The following is a 4846-nucleotide window of genomic DNA, read 5'->3' on the forward strand; positions in this document are numbered from 1 at the left end:
AGCTGACCTTTCCTGCTGGGCTAGGCTTTACTTCCCAAACTCCTCCCAGCGGTGACTTTCTTGCATCCTGATTAGGAATCCATCTAGTCCTGCACTTGCCCTTGGAATCCCAAGGCAAGTTTAAACGTAGATTAAGCTTCTTTGCTCTTTTGATTTTCTTTTTTTTCCTTTCTTTCTTGTGTTGGTTCTGTTGTATTTCTTTCTTGTATCTGTTCTCACACTGCTATAAACAAATACCAGAGACTGGGTAATGTATAAAGGAAAAAGGTTTAATGGACTCACAGTTCCGCATGGCTGGGGAGGCCTCAGAAAACGTACAATCATGGTGGAAGGTAAAGGGGGAGCAAGGTTGGACATTCTCACCCGGCAGCACGAGACAGTAGTGAGAGGTGCGAAGGGGGAAGAACCCCTCATAAAACCGTCAGGTCTCGTGAGAATTCACTCACTATCATGAGAACTGCATGGGAGAAATCGTCCCTATGATCCAATCATCTCCCATCAGATCTCTCCCTAGACATGTGGGGTTTGTAAGGATTACAATTCAAGACGAGATTTGAGTAGGGACAAACAATATCATTTCTCTTCCTTCCTCCCTCCCTCTCTCCCTCTCTCCTTCCCTCTCTCCCTCTTTCTCTCTTTCTCCCTCTCTTTCTTTCTTTCTCTCTCTCTCTCTCTCTCTCTCTCTCTCTCTCTCTCTCTCTCGACAAGGTCTCACTGTATTTCCTGGGGTGGAGTGCAGTGGCAGGGCCTCAGCTCACTGCAGCCTCAACCTCCCAGGTTCAAGTTATCCTTCAGCCTTAGCCTCCCAAATAGCTGAGGCCACAGGTGCATACCACCATACCTAGCTAATTTTATTTTTTCATAGAGGCGGAGTCTCCGTATGTTACCTAGGCTGGTCTTGAACTGCTGGGCTCAAGTGATCCTCCAGCCCTGGCCTCCCAAAGTGCTGGGATTACGAGTGTGAGCCACCACGCCTGACCCCATTTGAGTTTCTTAGAGTAATCTGAGTCCCTGTCATTCTCTTTCCCTACCACCTTAACCTCTCCTTGAACAGGTGTCTTTAGTGGGCACTGGCAGGGTCCACCGGGTTGGTCCTGGTGCTCATGTTTCTAAGGTGACAGTGTGCTCCAGGCCCTGTTTCTTCTCTCCGAGTCTGACTGCTCCTGAGCCCCTTGCATTCCAGTTGCTGCCCAGTTACTACGGCAGGCCTTTCATCTTTTTTAAGCCGCTCTCCACCTTTCTCTCTTGACTCATATTCTGGATCTCCCCAAGAAAGTCCTAATCCCTGGGTGGGACTCCATGTCATCAGTGATGAATATTCTGGAAATGGATCAAGCCAAACTGCATGGGATGATTGAAGGAACAAAGGAGAAAGCCAAAGGGGGAAGGATGGTGCCTCCCCCAGCGGTGTGCCAGGCCCCATCTTCCCCTCAGCCCCCTTCTCCTCCGGGAAGACCAGCCCAACCCAGCAGGCTTCTCAAATGGGGATGGACGCGTAACACTCCCTCATCATCTTCCAGAATCTAGCTAGGAGCAAGAAGCCACTAAACCCTCCCATTGTAGATATGGGGGAACTGAGGCTCAGAGGAGACGTTTACTTTGTCGAAGTTCATAAAACTAGTATATGACACTTGGATCTCCTAACTTCCAATCCGTTTGGTTCTTAGCGGTAGTATTTTTCCATGTTTGAAAAGGTCATGAGTCATGTCTTAGGAAAGCCTCTGGTGATATTTTGAATAGTTTAGAGTGCCAGATTCTGAACTCAGTTGAGATGAATGAAACACAGCTAATCTTGCTCTAAGGAAATTTGCATTCCTGCAGGAATGGAGATGTTAGTCAGCCTACTAAAAAAATGTTTTATGTAGCACCAACTCTGGAAAGATGTAGATGAGGACCTGCAAAAAAATGCAAAACGAAGGGAAAAAGGGTCTCATTTTACACTTAGGATGTAGCAGGAGAGAGAAGATATGTACAACGGAAGCTTTCACTAGCAATTAAAAGGCAGAACACAACGCTGAACGTGGGTTACGGGGATTAACCGCCAGGAGGGGTTGAGAAGACTAGGATGTATCAACACTCTCTACGTTCTGGTGTCCTTGTCCCAGAGAACCATTCCCACAGGCCGATAATGAGACATGTGTGACATGCCCATTGCAGCCCTGTTTGCAGTGCCTGGCAGTTGGGAGCAACTTAGGAATGGATAGTACACGTGGTGTGTGTATATGATGAAATACTATGCTATAAAAAGTCCACATGGCAACACGCACAGGTCTTAACTACCACTGAGTGAACAAGAAATAAAATAAAAGTTGTTGTTGTTTTTGAGATGGAGGCTCGCTCTGCTGCTTGGACTGGCGTGCAATGAAGCAATCTCAGCTCACTGCAACCTTTGCCTCCTGGGTTCAAGTGGTTCTTCCACCTCAATCTCCCGAGTAGCTGGGATTACAGGTATTCACCATCATACCCTGCTAATTTTTGTGTTTTTAGTAGTGTGTTTGTATTTTCACTATTTTTGTGTTTTTAAGTTTTGCCATGTTGGCCAGGCTGGTCTCGAACTCCTGGCCTCAGGTGATCCGCCTGCCTCAGCCTCCCAAAGTGCTGGGATTACAGGCGAGAGCCACTGCACCTGGCCAGAAATGGAATAAGATTTATAGCACAAAATCAATTATGTAAATTAAGAATACATACACATATCCATGAAATACTATTATGAATCTTTTCCAGGAATACGCATATATCTCTGTAGGCATATGGAAGACAAACTGGAAGCATATACACTGATGTACTGAAGTGAGTGTCTATGGTGAATGGTTAACCGGAGCAAGGGCAGAAAATGAGAGGAAAAATAAGAGAATAAAACACAGGCCTCACGCAGACCAGTGACTTAATGAATATGATTAGCTCTGCACATCCAAGGGGCAGAAATAAAGTTATTTAAGAGAAGTGTCAGGTGCAGTGGCTCACACCTGTAATTCCAGCACTTTGGGAGGCCGAAGGGGGCAGATGACCTGAGGTCAGGAGTTCGCAACCAGCCTGACCAACATGGTGAAACCCCGTCTCTACTAAAAACACAAAAAATTAGCTGGGTATAGTGGCAGGCACCTGTAATCCCAGCTACCTGGGAAGCTGAGGCAGGAGAATCACTTGAACCTGGGAGGCGGAGGTTGCGGTGAGCCGAGATTGGCAAGATTGCACCATTGCACTCCAGCCTGGGCAACAAGATTGAAATTTTGTCTCAAAAAAAAAAAAAAAAAAAAAAAACAGAGAGAAGTAAAGGGACCTTCCCTTTGGGAAGAGGTTTGGGACAGGAACCTCCATGAAGAAGATGGATCCTGACCCAGTTAACCACCACCTGGTCTTTCCCTGTCAAACCCATGTCTCCACGTCTGTCAGTTTCCAGTGACTCAGCCAGACTCTTTTTTCCCACCACACAGGCGCCCAGTATCAGTCACTGGGAGCCCCCGCTTCCTTATCAGCCAGCTTACCCAGTGCCCCAGTGCAGTGGTTCCTGCTCCCTACCTGTAGAGCTTCCCCTTTCACCTCACAAGTTCTTCAGCTCCGCCCTGAACCGAAGAGAAAAGAAAGCTGCAGGGCAAGGCATTTGCAAATATTTACTAACTTTGAAGTGGGATAAATCTGAATTCAAAACCAGGCTCCAGCTACTTGTTCTGTGATCTTAAGCAAATTCTCTGAGCTTCATTTCCTCAATCCAGAAAATAAATCATGGCCCAGTGAGATGGCTCACGCCTGTAAGCCCAACGCTTTGAGAGGCCAAGGCGGGAGGATCGCTTGAACCCAGGAGTTTGAGACCAGCCTGGGAAACATAATGAAACCACCATCTCTACAAAAAATTTAAAAATTAGCTGGGCATGGCGGCACCTGTGATCTCAGCTACACTGGAAGCTGAGGTGGGAGGATCACTTGAGCCCAGGAGGTCAAGGCTTCAGTGAGCAGTGATAGCAGCACTGCACTCCAGCCTGGGTGACAGAGCCAGTCCCTGTCTCAAAAAAAAAAAAAAAGAAGGAATAAAAAATGAAAAAAAAAGTAAAGAGATAAAGTAGTAATAATTGCATAAGAAAATGTAAAACATATAAACATATATTCATATATGTATAATTTTCTTTACCAGTGATGTGGTAAGGATTAAATTAGGTAATATATAAAAAATCATAGTGCACCTGGGCGTAATCTGCCCACTTCGGCCTCCCAAAGTGCTGGGATTACACCTGAGGTCAGGAGTTCGGGACCAGCCTGGCCAACATGCTGAAGTCTTATTTCCACTAAAAATACAAAAATTAGCTGGGCGTGATAGCAAGTGCCTGTAATCCCAGCTACTCAGGAGGCTGAGGCAGGAGAATGGCTTGAACCTGGGAGGAAGGGGTTGCAGTGAACTGAGAACGCACCACTGAGTTCCAGCCTGGACGACAGAGCGAGAGTATGTCTAGGAAGGAAGAAAGGAAGGAAGGAAAGAAGGAAAGAAGGAGGGAAGGAGGGAAAGAGGAGGGAGGGAGGGAGGAAAGGAAGGAAGGAAGGAGGGAAGGAAGGAAGCAGAGAGAGAGAGATTATAGTGCACAGCCTGGCATAAAACAATAGCTGTTTTTATGTATTTGAACTCCACACTGGGTGACAGAGCAAGAGTCTGGAAAGGAAGTGGGAAGGGAAGGAGGGAAGGGAAGGGGAGGGGAGTGGAAGGGAGAGGAGGGGAGGGAAGGGGAGGGGAGAGGGGGAGGGGAGGGGAGGGAAGGGAGAAAGGAAAGGAAGGAAAAGAAAGAAAGAAGGAAGGAAGGAAGGAAGGAAGAAAAGAAAGAAAGAAAGAAAGAAAGAAAGAAAGAAAGAAAGAAAGAAA

General features: G+C 46.7%; 1 long non-coding RNA gene across 1 annotated transcript in view; it reads left to right on the forward strand.

The window, feature by feature from the left end:
• Positions 1–3131: 3131 nt before the first annotated feature.
• Positions 3132–4846, forward strand: part of LOC116558597 — a 7071-nt gene continuing 5356 nt past the window's right edge. Inside the window, exon 1 of the long non-coding RNA XR_004272087.1 lies at positions 3132–3163. This is a non-coding gene — a long non-coding RNA (uncharacterized LOC116558597). The remainder of the gene's footprint in view (positions 3164–4846) is intronic.

Source organism: Sapajus apella, unplaced genomic scaffold, assembly GCF_009761245.1.
Source record: "Sapajus apella isolate SASKATOON/1434 unplaced genomic scaffold, GSC_monkey_1.0 scaffold22, whole genome shotgun sequence".
Classification (NCBI taxonomy): domain Eukaryota; kingdom Metazoa; phylum Chordata; class Mammalia; order Primates; family Cebidae; genus Sapajus; species Sapajus apella.